The sequence below is a fragment of the Zonotrichia leucophrys genome, chromosome 2 (genome assembly GCF_028769735.1).
Source record: "Zonotrichia leucophrys gambelii isolate GWCS_2022_RI chromosome 2, RI_Zleu_2.0, whole genome shotgun sequence".
Taxonomy (NCBI): domain Eukaryota; kingdom Metazoa; phylum Chordata; class Aves; order Passeriformes; family Passerellidae; genus Zonotrichia; species Zonotrichia leucophrys.
The window spans coordinates 74,879,322-74,893,799 of NC_088171.1; positions in this window are offsets into that span (position 1 = coordinate 74,879,322).

Consider the following 14,478-nt stretch of genomic DNA (forward strand, 5'->3'; position numbering starts at 1 on the left):
TGTACCATTTCTTAAGTGATATTTTTTTACAGACCATACTTTAAATATGTCATTATGTTATTATTGCCAGCATTTGACTCAACAACATGTGCACATTTCTCAGACTAAACTTTTTTCTGGTTTATTTGGCATCTAACTATGTTTATAAAGAAATGATAAGAGATTATGAACTTTTTAATGAAACAGAAAAATACTTTAATTGAAATTTTGTTCATAACACTCATTTTCACTCCAAATGTGCTCATATTTCTGGTAAACACAGGAAAAAAACTGTTTATAACCAAACATTTCATATTTCTTTAGGCTTTTAAGAAATAAATAATGAAAAACACTCCTGGGACCTTGAACATAATGGAAAAGATGTTATTTTGTTTGGAACGCATTAAATAAGTGCGGTATTTTTTAACCAACACTTAAAATTATTCATATATATATTATTTTTATTTTTTTTTAGTTTAGTAGTGTGGAGAATGAACAATCTCAGGCAACAGAGCCACTTCTTTACACGGGAGGCTAATCTAAAGGTCATCTCTTATGGAAAAGAACTTGTGAAGGTCAAATTCAGTATGAGAGAAGAGTCCAAATACAATGAACCTTAGGCAAATATAAATACTTCCTTGGACATTTATTACAGAATGTTAATAAAATGAGAAGCCAAATACTGAGCAACCTTTGAGGTTAAACTTTAACGGGCATAGGGCATAAGGACTTCACTACTCTCAAAAAATTTCTGAGGACTTCGTCTTGAACATAACCAAAGTTTTGCTATTTGATTTAAAATTAGAAGGGAATTCAGAATTGACTGAAGTGTACTAAATGGTGATCTGTACCCTTCTGCATTAGATAGCAGAGTTTAAACACACCAATTCTGTCTTGGGGGAGTTTCTAGTCCCATAATTTTTTGTGGTTAGAAATACGACACCAGTTTTACTCATGTATCACTTAAGGTTAGTTGGAGGAAGAAGAGAGATGTTAGACATTGCCCAAAAGAAAGATGGGATCCCGAGACATGTTTAATTTCTGCTACTAAGAATATATCATTCTCCATAAAGTAGCTATTTTTATGGTATTTTTTCCATTGTGTTATCTCATTTATAGGGAAAACATTCCACCATAATACTTGTATAAATCCTAAGTGTTGCTAGATTGCTAAATGACTCTAAAGCCAGATGTAATTGCATATTAAGAATCTTGTAAACACTGAATTCTCTGGAAAAATTCACTCAAGGGGTTGTTTTCACAAACTCCAAAGCATCAAGTATTCCTTGTAATACAGGCAGTTAACTGCCTAGGAGTAGTACTTGTGCTTTACAGCGATCACCAAGAAGATATCTCAGGTGACACACATTTATTTAATAGACTTTTTTGTCTGAATTTCAGGAAATTCATGCCAGTTTTCAAAATGGCTGTCACTACTTCAGGCATTCACACTAAATTTCAGAACAAGAAAGTACCTAAGAGTTTATTTTATTTTGTGAATATTTGTGTGCGTACACCACATTTTCACTGTTTAATGTTACTATTCCTCTAAAAAGTAGGTCTTTCATTGACAGAAAAAGCTGATTTTTCAGAATTCAAGTTGCTGACAATGACCTGTTGTTTGCAACCATACCTTCTTTTAATAATGCTCATTTCTCTGTGCTTGTTTTTAACAACTAGCATTAGCCAAGATAAGATCTCTAAAGGTTTAATTCAGTTCTTATCTTCCTGAGACTAACTTTATAAAGTCTACCTATAGGTGATTTCTTCTTCATTAGAATGAACTCTTTAATAAAACTAATTTGCTAAATTGAGATTATACCTTATGTTTACTATTTGGATGTAATATTTGCCATAAAGACATCAAAATAATTTAACAGAAATTATTTCTGGGAATCAAATCTCTGTCCTGTATCATCAAAACGAGTGAAATCTTGCAATGTGTTACTCTCCTGTCTGCATTGTATTATATACGTAGCAGTAATACTGTAGCAGCACAGTGCTTAAACTCCCTGCTCTCCTCTGTTGTGATTTCAGGGCACCTTGGAAATCAGCGGCAGTACATGCAAGGCATGGTAGATTTCCATAAGCATGCAAGGAGGAATTTGCATTAGCTAGCACAAACACCATTACACATTGCTTTTGGGCATACACACCTGTCTTTTCAATGAGCACCATGTCCAGCCTGACTTGTCACATGCAGAGTTCTGCAAAGATTCAGCTAAGCATAAGGTTTCATTTCACTGGGAAGAGACATCTACCAGAGATAGAAATGTCCCCTGTAGCAGGGGAGACAGTACTATATTACCTCTCAGCAAAAATAAAAGCTTAAGTTAATTAAAAATAGGTATGGTGGCCGCTCAAAGAGACATGTTATGAGGTGGCAAAGACAGAAATGGTAGCGACAAGAAAATAATTTACGCAAGATTGTTGGCTGCTGCTAGAATGATAAACACTGCCCTGGTCAATGCAAGTCCAGGGACTGTTTAGTTATAGCTCACTGCACCAGCTCCTGTGGATGTGGTTAGTAATGGCTCAAGCTGATCATCCTAGCAGCATTTCCCTGCTCTAGAAGCTCAGCTGCCCTAACCACAGACAGTAACTGAATTTTAGGTTTTCTATCTTTGCCATATCACGTCACTTTTTTTCTCACCTTCTTTGGTACAAGATGCCAATCTTCTGTGCCAGTTAGAGCACAAAGCCTCTGAATTTGAAGCTAATACATGCCCAGTGCTATCTGATGGCTGTTGAAGTTTCCCTGTAAAATACTGCATGAATGTTTTCCCTGTTTCCATTTTCTCTGTGTTTTTCTTGCCCATCGGCAACTGTGCTGGATGTCAAAATGTTATGCACTACATCAGAAGAATAACTCTAACCTTTCCATGAAATGACTTTTGCATAAATAGTCTTCTAGGACAATTCTGTCAGCAACAATATTTGTATGTTTAAGAGATAGCATTGAACCCAACATTGGGACTGACAATTAAACACTTTTAATTTTGAAATCTGCAACAAATTAATGCTATTTGCAAGTGAACTAAAACAAGAGCTTGCCTACAGGAAAAAACTGTAAACTCAAAAACTCTATCACCCTGCTTTAACTGTGGGAGAACTAGATTTATTATTGCAAAGGAACTTTTCAACCTTAGATTAAAAACAGGTTTTTTCGTCTTCTAGTACTTACATGAACTGCAAGGGAAGGTTCCTAAGATTTTGAGTTTAGCCTTCTTATAGGGCATAAAATACTTTATTCCAATTCCTCTTCCTACATAAAGTTAGAACACTAACAAATATACTTCCAGTTAGAGCAAAGGCTTGGACAGTCATAGTTTTAAACTAGTTCACCTTGAGTCTACCTAACCCAACTACCCTTTGTTTGTCTTTGCTTCTTTTCTCTATTTCATTGCCATTATTTCTTTTTACTCCATGTTTGTGTTCCTCTAAACTGTGTTTCTATTACCCACTCATCTTCTGTTGGTTTTATCTATCACTGATGACTCCAGTGCACTTTTTTTGCTCTCTTGTAGTATCTGTTCATGTTAGACCTACCACTCTCTATTTTATAGTCCTTCTTTAGCCCATTTGCTTTCTTTCATTTTGGAATATTATAATACTGTATTGACCCCCTATATCTACTACAACTCACTAATGAAAAATCTTTTTTCTTCATTTTTAATACCTCGTCCTTCTGCTTCCTAATTAACAAAATAATAGTGATAACATTTTATTTTCTTACTCCAGGATGCAGTCAAGATCTGAGGTGGGGAAGAGAGGGATAGAGAAAGGAGGGAGGAGGGGAAGGAGAGTGTCACTTGTTAGTTCTTCTAACATCTCATGGGTGTCAGGTGAAGAAAAGAATAGAAAATGGGTTGTACAAGTAAAAAAAATAAAAAAATTAATAAGTCAGAAGCAGTTCCTGGGGAGCTGACAAGCAACCTTTCTGTACATGTTGGCTAGAAGAAGTAATTGCAAGTAGTTTGGGACATAAATTGCTCTTTGACTTTCTTTTGAAGCTTCTTTCAGTTACTGTTGACATTCATCTTGCCATTACAAACCTGAAGCTCTTCTTTGAGGTTAGTAGAAGAAATTCTGAAAACTGATGCTTTTTTCACACAGCTATTGCTCTACTTTTTGCTGCAGCTCCGGCAACTAATGTTCACAGTGGGAAACAGTAGAAGCTATTTATTTTTTTCTAAACTTATTAGGTATTAGAAATAAACCTGAAGGTGAATCTTTCCACTGGATTAATTTTATTTAAAACTTGCTTTATATAGGAGAAAAAAAAAAGCATTTACTATACTTTGATCACATAAACCATTTAACTAAATGTTCTTTAGGAAGGAAAAAGTAGAAGCTTTTCATGATGTGAAAATTCACAATAGGTTTGAATTAAAGGACAGATGGTTCAGTTTATAGGCATTTTGGAACAAAAAAGAAACATATACTTTTTTCAAATTGCCTGAAATAGGTCATGATTTGTCTGATTTTGTCCAAACATTAATGTATTTGGCAGTATATAAAAACAATTCTATATGTACCTGACCTCTCTGAATAGTTAAATGACTGATTGATAGATAGATAGATAGATTGATTGATTGATTATTGCCCAGTCATTGGAATCTGATATTTTCCCTTGAATTTTTGCTGAAATGTAGCCTACATTAAAGTCTATTAAAAGCAAGATTACTTATATACGTGGACTGATTTATTTTTTATTCTATGTTTTTTTCAACATTTTGTGCTTGAAGCCCTTAGTTTTTTAGATCATATACTGTACATTACTTCTTTTATTTACTTGTCATCCTCTATATTATGCTGTGCATAAAAAGATTTTGTGTGTGTGTGCTGCATTTCCAAAGTCTGTCCGTGCACTTAAGAATAGTTGTTATCTATGTAGCTCTAAAAACATACTGTAGGGATAATACTAATCTTTTTCCTTGTATGTCAGGCTACTTCAAAATGGAATCTGAAAAAAATTGTGAATAAATTTTCTTCACACCTGTAAAATCTTTGCTATGCCTGAATGTGTAGATTCTTGTCACTTTCATGAACATATATATAAATAGACAAGAAGCATACATTCATCCAACAGTCACAGAAGTTGTGATACAATTGTTGTATTGGCTTAATCTTTCATACTGATGATAATTTTGATGATTATCATTTGAAAAATATTATGTTAAATTTTGGCAAAAAAATTCATATTCAGATGAAAACTTGCTTTGTCATTTTAAAAAAAGATGTCAGTCAGCTATTACACTGATTTATTTTTGAGTGCTGACGTACTTTAGACATAATCAATCCTCAATCATTCAGATGCTGATTTACAAAATGCAAGGTTTTCTGGTACAATTACTTTAGGAGGATGTAGTTAACTAATCATTTTATAGAACTAAACAGAATTGTTGATATCAGAAGTTCTTTCACTGAAATACTGAATTTGTGAGTAAAAACAATGGACTATTTGTAAATTCCATTGGAAGCAAGATGGTATATAAGCAAACAATTAAGTACTTGCATTATAAATAAAATAAATTATGTTTCAATGAGTTCATCTCACTTAGCATGTGGTTTCAAACTTTGATCAGCTAGTTTAGCTAAACCAAATTCTTGAGCACTGTCGGTTATTTGCATGTAGTGGCAAAAATGAGTGTTTTTTTAAAGTCTCCATAATACTACCAGATATTGTTGATAATTTGCCTCTTACATTGAAATGAGCAGTATGTGACATATTTGATCTGCTCTTTCTGATATGTGTTAAACAACTGTTTAAAAATCTGGTTGTAACTGAAATGTCAATTCCAAACAGAAACCAACAGAAGTCATTTATGGAGAAAGCATAGAGAGGAGTTCAGATTACTGTGGTGAAACAATTATTCTTCTGTGTTGAAGAGACTGACTGTTTAAATTTATTGAGCCTTAACAATTCTTGCAGGGTATGAAGGATGGTGTGTGGAAATACTAAAATGCTGCTTTAAATGGGGGTTTAAAAAAATTGATGAACCAAATTGGGGAATTTAAGAAAGTGATATAATTTGAAGGCTGATTTTTGGGAAAACCTCATCTGTTCCACTTGGAAGAAGAGTTCTAAAGAGGAGCCAATTTTTTTCTTGGTTTTTTTTTTTTATTCATGTGTATCTTCCTGTCAAGAAATCCTGCTAGATATTGCAATATGTCTCACTCTAATATGACTAATAGAAATTAGCTTAAAATTTGACAAAATGACACCTAACTAACAATGTCCTTGCCCAATTTATAAAAGAAAAAAAAAATAAACCAGCTTTATGAACACTGAGCTGTTAACTCACATGTTATTTAATGACCAGAGTTAGGATAAGATTTTAGATTTTTTAAGTATTACAAAAAACATGAAATCCATAAATCAAATTGCTGTAAAAATAAAACCTGAGTTGAAAAACAATTTTGCAAATTATAATTATTGAGGACACATTTTTTATTGGATGGAATAATTTATTATCAATTTTTTTCCCTCAACTGTCTACCTTGTATTGCAATATTATTTGAGATGTAGTAATTTAGAACTGAACATGCTATGTTTATTTTCCAGACAAAAATAAATCAGTTTCTGTACCTTGTAAGATTCTTTTATAACCCTTATACATACTCATATATACCAGTAGGTATAAATATGTATATATATTTAAAGATATATATGTGTACGTATATATATATATGTATGTATGTATTATATAAGTACTTTGTTTCAGGTGCTAAAAATAAAAAAAAAAATAAGTCTTTGTATAAATATTGCCTAATTTGTGTTCTCCCCATCATAAGTAGTTCTGTATTATAAACTACATTCAATGTCATATAGTGCTTCTTACATCACAGCATGGTAAAGATTGTCTTTAGCTCTCACTTTTGAAAACAAGCAATGATTGGGAAACTTGAAAAATAATGAAAAGCTGATTACAGGTATTATAAAAAACTGGAGTATTTTCAGAAAAAAATGCAGTTAAAAATGTGACAGTTAAGGTGGGAGGTGTTTTTCTAAATGTACACATTCAACTTTGACTTTGGAAAATGTACTAGCAAATACCAAAAGAAATTGTTTCACTTCTAAGCAGTATTTTAATATTGCTGTATAAATTAGAGGGTAGGTCTACAGTTTCAGAATGGGGAATCTCAAGATAGGTAAAACAGGGAAAATTGTACAAGGAGAGAGTGGACCACTAGCTTAGCCACACTCTGGAAAAAAGGAATAAAAAGCCTCGGGTTGCCTTAGTACTCTGGAAATGTAACATCTCATTAAGACACAGATCTATTTTCAGTACAGGTACTTTCTGTCATTTATGTCTTTCTCCACTACAAGCATAAAGATGCCAGAGCTGACATGGGTGTAGGAAGTGAAAACCACCTCAAGGTTAACTGCCTTTGAAAGGCATTCTACCTAGGATTGGGGGTTATAGCAGCTATGAAGCTACTGTTTTATAAACAGCTCATCACGTTTTCCAAGCTGGCAGATATGTCCACAATAGCATCTTTTTGGAACCCAAAACTGTGATTTCTTAATTCTGGTAAAGAGGAGGAAATGCCGTATTGTCTAAGTGAAAAACAAATCTTTCATTCACTACCTATCAAATTGCTGAATTTATTCCCGTTTACTGCTGTTTCAGTCACAAGGCTCTAGCCATTTTGTTCATTGTGCAATAAATAGCAGAACACAATTTTCATACTAAATATCTTCATTTCAATTCACTTGAAACAACAAAATACTATGTAAGACCCTTGGGTCTCCTGTGCCTTTTCTTTAGCATGAGGCCAGCCATTCTCCTTCTTTTTAAAGATGTGATTCAGAACACATATTAAATCTTTGTGTGTTATGTTCAACCTGCAAGTCCTGTTTTATGAGTTTAGACAGTGTGATGTTCTTTTTGCTACAGGGCTCTTAGGCACAGTTTACTGCTGTTCTGTGCACAATAAATATATAAATAATTTACTTGCTCTAGTCTGTATAAATGATTTGTTTGCTTAATGTGTTGGAAATAATTTGACATACTATAGTTGCTGTTGTTGTTGCCACAACATTACTACAAATAAGCAAGATCTATATCTTGTTCAGTCTCCTGGAAACAATTTTTGAGCTCTTTATTTTAATGTTATTTTTACAAGTTTTCTGCTAATAAATACACGGTGGTGTTATGCCTTGAGAAACAAAGGCTTAACAAAGTACTTTTTGAATAATCAGTCTCATTCTCATTTAAACAAGTATTTTTATACATACTCTCAATATTTTTATACGTATACTCAGTAACACAAAGCATTTAGAAATTAATCCATGCAAAGTGTGTAAAAAATTCTTGCAACTCCCTCCCATATGACCTCAGAACTCTATAACACAATTTTTACACAATCTCTCCCTTGTCATCTTCATGCATCCCAGTCAGAAAATCTAAAATAAATCAGGAAACTTTGCCAGTCTTGCTTCTTATGAGTAACATGACAGAATTTTTCTCTTGCCAAAAGCCCAAGTCTCATTTTTACATTAAACATATGGAGACATGGAGATTTCTCTCATGATTATGAGCACTGTATTAACCTCAGGAAGACCAGAGAGCAACTTTGATGTGTACAACAGTTATTTCAGATTAAAATACCATTCAAGGCTACTAACAGCTGGACTATATGTAGTCTATAATTCACTTATAATTCATTTTCTTTACTCTCTTGCAAGATGGCTTCTACCTGCTTGCTTTCTCCCTTTCAGTATGTGCCTCCTGGCCTAACTATGCACTATTTCAACTCTGTTCCAAGTTAGAATTATTCACTTCTGCATGGATTTTCTGTGTAAACGTAAACAGAACAAGGGAAAAAGAAATATCTTCATGTCTTCATATCCAATGTCACTTTCTTTTGTGTGGGAATCTTGAAATCAGAGAGGCAAATGCCTTTCACAATGTGTATGAACAGATTTTCTCATATCAATAAGAAAGATGGCTTTGGAGGGCTGTGTTTAAACTTTGTATCTCTTTACTATTTGTCAAAAAGTAGCTTCTCAGTTGACAATCAAACAAACACTGTTTTTACCCATATATTTTTTTCAAGAAGGTGACCATAAGTGACATTCTGGAATGTTTTTAGACTTTATTTTGGTCTTGTAGTCAGGATCCCCTCTTTCGCTGCAAAATCTTGGGCACAATTTTTTTCCTATTTTTAAAATCACAAGTGTACCAAATAGACACTTTGTCCAAACTTCTTATTTTCCATGGAAACGAGCAGATATTTTTTTTAAAGTTACTGCATTTCTTAAAGGATCAGAAAGCGATTTGTTCATCTCTGATATGACTGCTCCTTATTTTTAAAGACGTCAAAAAGAAACTCTTACTCTGAGGTTATTGCTGAAGTATACTTTTTTGAATTATTTTTTACGTAGTTTGCATGTCTTTCTCTATGAAGATAAGAAATATTAAAAATATTTAAGCTCATCAGCTGTTTACTTGGTGGAAAAATTTAGCTTATGTCTCATTACATTACACAAATTTGCTCAGCTTACCAGATGAATGCAATTCATATTTTTGAAGGGAACCCAGAAGTCTGTAGAACTGTACAGCCATTCAGTTTTAAGTTCACGCACAGCAAGTAGTGCAATGAGCTAATACTATTTCTAGTCTAGCTAAAGTATTAATGACAGACATGCAAATGCTTGTCTGTGGATGTGTGTGTGAATTATTCTGTCAGGAAGAAGAAAAGTAAGAAAGGGACTATTGAAGCTCTGGAATTTTGAAACCTTTTTTTGGTCAATAGTAAAACTTATTTTTATAAGGCATGATAAAAATGCTTTGCATTGAAAAAAAAATACAAAGTGGATTGAGCACCCAGACAAAAGGTTAATTCATGGATATTCTACTCCCTAATTAAAATCTATTATCAAAACCAAAGAGGGGTAGCATGTTGCAAGTCTATTTGTTATTTGTTACAGCCTCCATGACACAAAATTTTTCCTCAGAATTTCTCTTATAGTTCCTGATTCACAAAGTTCAACATTGCAGAAATATGAAAGGCCACATACACATTATTTCCAGGTACAACCAGGGTTTTTTTCAAAGAAAAATACTCATGGGTTTTTTCTCTTTTTCTTTCCTATCAGAAGCTTAAGCTCAGACATAATTTCTTACTACCTGCTCTACTATGTTTGACACTTGCCTGTGATAAATTATATCCAAACCTATGGCCTTACTATTTCACTGCCATATTGTATGGGTCTTAGACATCAGTTTATCTTCTGCTATATACTCTTTCATTTTTTCTGGATTTTTTGACAGTAAATAGGTAGGATTTGAGATATGATGCCTGCTTGTTAGCTGTATTTTAGAAAGTTTTTCTCTAATCTTCAAATGTCAATAAACACTGAGAACAAGCCATATGAGTAGAGAGACAGGAAGCCTGAGCAAATTTTCTTCCACTCCACAGCAGTGGACAGTTGTCTGTCTCAGGGAGTTAAGTGCAGGTAAGAGCACTGGAGGAAAAAATGCTAGATAAGTTTAAAACAAGGGCAAAAAGGGCTGGGAAGCAGTATGGACAGAGGAATGTATCGCCCCAACAGGGACACAATCTGTGCCTTGGGCTGCTGAATATGGTGAGCAACCCTACTTTTTTGCTCTACCCACCCTCCTTCTCTCATGATACATGTGCTTTAATTTTTCTTTTTTTCCTCATGAAGAGTCCCATGATCAGCAGCAGAAAGGAAGAGAGGCAGAAGAGAAGCATAAGGAGTGACAGCCGAGTACAACAAGCAGAAGAGGGCACTGGTTCCTGCTGTCTCAGGGATGAGCTACCACTCAAAGCACTCAGCCTCCTGAATGATGCTGAGCTGCCCTCTGCCTTCCCTACCACCCTTCTCAAACTATTTCAAGACAGTATGAATTTCATGAAAAAATTATTGTGTGGATTTTTAAGCGTTTGGAACATTTCCCATCTTTAAACAAAATTACCTCAATCATCAAAGAACTAGTGCTCTACTATGATAAACTAAACTAGCCATGACTAATTCACCTAATTTTCACATAATATCATCCTACTTTGTATTATAATATAAGAATATAAGCCACACAGGGATAGAATGAAGATATGGAGATAAAAAGTGCCTGAGAAGGTAAAAAAAGAATAATGATAAAAGGATAGTGTCCATCCCCCCTCTCTTTAGTACTCCAAACTCCAACTATTTTCAGCCCAGGGAACTTTCCAAGCAGAACATGGTTCTGAATATGTCACCACTTCTAGAGATTTCCCTTCCATTTACTTGACCTGTCTCTGCTTGAATTCTAATGGGTCATGAACTGGTGTCGGCTTGTGTATTAAAAATAGAATTTGGCCTATTATTTTCTTCTGGGTGCACACACACTTGAGCAGCATTATACATGCGTTTTGCCTCCCAGCAGAACTCAAAGTGAAAAGGCTCTTCCTTTCAAGTATGTTGCACTGGCAATTTGAAATTCATAAAATGATAAAATTTAAGACCATGGCCTCTTGAAATGCTGATAAATCTGCACCAACTTTGTAGATTTAGGTTAATATCTGTGAGGAACTCTTTTTGTGGACATTCAAACAGAAACATGAACAATACAGAGAGTTGTAAAGGTATACCCTCATTGGCTATGGTTAGAAAATATCTGCTATTTCTTTCTTATTCAGTCAAAAATTCCCAAGTATGAATCTATGTATCAAGATTCAACCTAAAAAAAAGCAATCTAAAAGCAATCTTCATTAGAACCGAATGTAAAAATATTATCTTATTTATTATGGTCCCTACTTAAAGATTCACCACGGGACAGAATATTGAAGAAAATGTATCTGAAAATATAATCATTGCTGATATTGTTTCAATTATATTCATTACTCAGAGAGGCTGTAGAAGTAAACAAGTTCAGATGACCTCCAGATATCTCTTTAAACTTGAATTGATCTATAATTCTGTATGTCTAACTAGAAAAATACCCCAGCCAAAAAAGGAACAACAAAAAGCAGAAAGAGACAGGAAAACCACAAGAACCTACCATCTAACCCCTAACTAAACCTAAAACCAAATCAATTTATAAAGTGCTGATCAATTTATAAAATTGCTGATAACTACTAAGACACTATCTTATATTCTAAATTAGCAGATTTCACTCAGGCAAGCCTGTCTTGATATTAAGTTGTGAAATTGAATATGAAGATATTCTAGAAGAAAAGTTTTATTTTTTTATCCCTTATTAGTCTGCTCAAAAAAAGAATAAATAATTGTAGTTTAAGCAGGACACAAAGTGATGAACTGAATTAATCAAGCATTCAAATGTAGAGTGAGTAAACAGAAAGACACTGTTTTAAACAATATTTCATGCTGAATTTCTCAGAAGACAAGAGTGTGTAGATGTCAATGGAACTTCTAATATACAATGTAAGTTTCCAGTTTAGGGACTACTGATTTTAGACTGCAGAGTTATTCGGTTTCTTGCCCAGAGAAGAGAAATTATTTGAAATTTAGAATTATTTGTTTCACAGAAAAGCCACAACAAAATAAAAAAGATGGAATATTGAAAAGATGTAAAATGCAAAATGCTGATAGATAGGCTTATCAACCACATTTGCAGACTTATTTGCAAATTTCTCCTGGTTTGTGAAAACAAACTCAGTGTAACATTCAGCAAATAGCTGTGATGAATTCTGCAGTTATTCGGCATCACCTTTAATTATAATGTCTGATTTGTTAGAAGACATTCTGTTGGGCCTTCAAAATGACTGAGCACTTTATAAAGAATACTGTATGAATAATCAATAGCAGTGCATGCTAACAAGTAGAAAATTACCTGCCGTATACATTTTTAGTATTACAAACTTGTATTTTGTGAACACTATTAGTTATCCTAATATCATTTGTTGGAGTGAAACTGACCTAGATTTGTTATGTGCCACTGCTCTCCAAGTTAATCCTTTTCTTTGAAACATTGTATGCAATTTAACTGCTGCATAACTTCACATTTACTGTTAATAAAGGTGTAAATTGCATGTGCATGTGCATACTGTTCTTAACACTGTTACCTCATTCAATTACCAGCTGAATTGATTATCATCTTCTTATTTTTCAGTTATTAACTTACTATTTGTCTACCACTGCTTCTGATAAAATGTTTTCCTGTCTAATAGCCGCAAACTTCATGTCCTTGATGGAAAATTTCTTGTTTAAAAGCCCTTCTTTGACACAAAAAAACTTATCAGCTTTAGTTTACCTCAAAACCTCAACTTCATTTTGTGAGGTTAATTCTTTTCAATTGTCCAGGTTACTGCTCTATAACTCTACAGTCCTTTAACAGTTTTGCTCATTTCTTCAGGTATTTACCTCAGGAGCAACAGGATTTTGGTTGTTACTTTTTAAATAGAGGGAAAACAAGCTATTTATGGAACAGTTCAAAAAGAATTTGTTGATATTACTTGCTTGTCATGAATTAATATGTCTTCAGGGCTCTCTTCCCTCAGACCACTTTTCTGTATATGTGTAAGCTAAAAAATCATTCAAGATATTTTACATGATGTTTACTTATGTTAAAATGTGTGCAATAAATAAACTATATGTACTTTTATAATGATAATCACAAAAAATATATATTTCAAAAACACTGGATGAAATTTCATACCTAATAATAGTACATAAGTTTATTCTCTCCTTCAAAATTTTTTCCATCATATTTGCAAAGAAAGATGCGCTGAATACTGTGAAATATTGTAAAAGGAAAGAATAACCAACCAAATTAAAAACAATAAAAAGAGAAAAGAACATTTCTGAGTGTTTTTCAAAACATGTTTTAAAATGTGAAAAACTTTAACAGTATTGAATCATTTTGAAACTAGGAGTTCTGTAAATAAAGCTGGTATTTTCCTTTCTTTTTCTATTTAAGTGTGATAAGTAAATAACCTCTGCTTGTTCTATTTACCTTGTCTGTCATTATGATACCAGTTTGTAATTATCTTTTTTAATTTATACTATACACATTCCAAGCAATGTTTCTTTGCAATTATATTTGTTGAATTTTCGTAAAGAGATTTTACATTACTTATTATTAGTTATTAGAATGCACAAAACAGTTTCTCCTACAGAAGTCAATCTTTAGCTTAGAGCAGCAAAGTTCTTGCAACTTATTATGTAACATTTTTATGAAAGTGAGTCAGCTATAGATGTCAGCTACTGTCATATTTCCCTTTACAGATATCCTAGCACAAAAAAAATACATGTAAGTTATGAAAAACTAAGTCAAAGCTACTACTGAATAAAGTTTAAAACAGATTCTTTTTATATAAAAACTTAACAAAACAATTAAAAATTTAATAAAAGAACTAAAGGAAGTTGTACTATTGCTTCTTCAATATGTGATTTTAAGGGAATACTCACTGCAAAATTCAGTCATAAAAGCTCATTACCTCTTATACACACTTTGAATGGAAAAGCAGCATGATACAAACTTGCAGCTTATTAAATGTAGAAAGTCTTGGCGCCGAGTACACTGT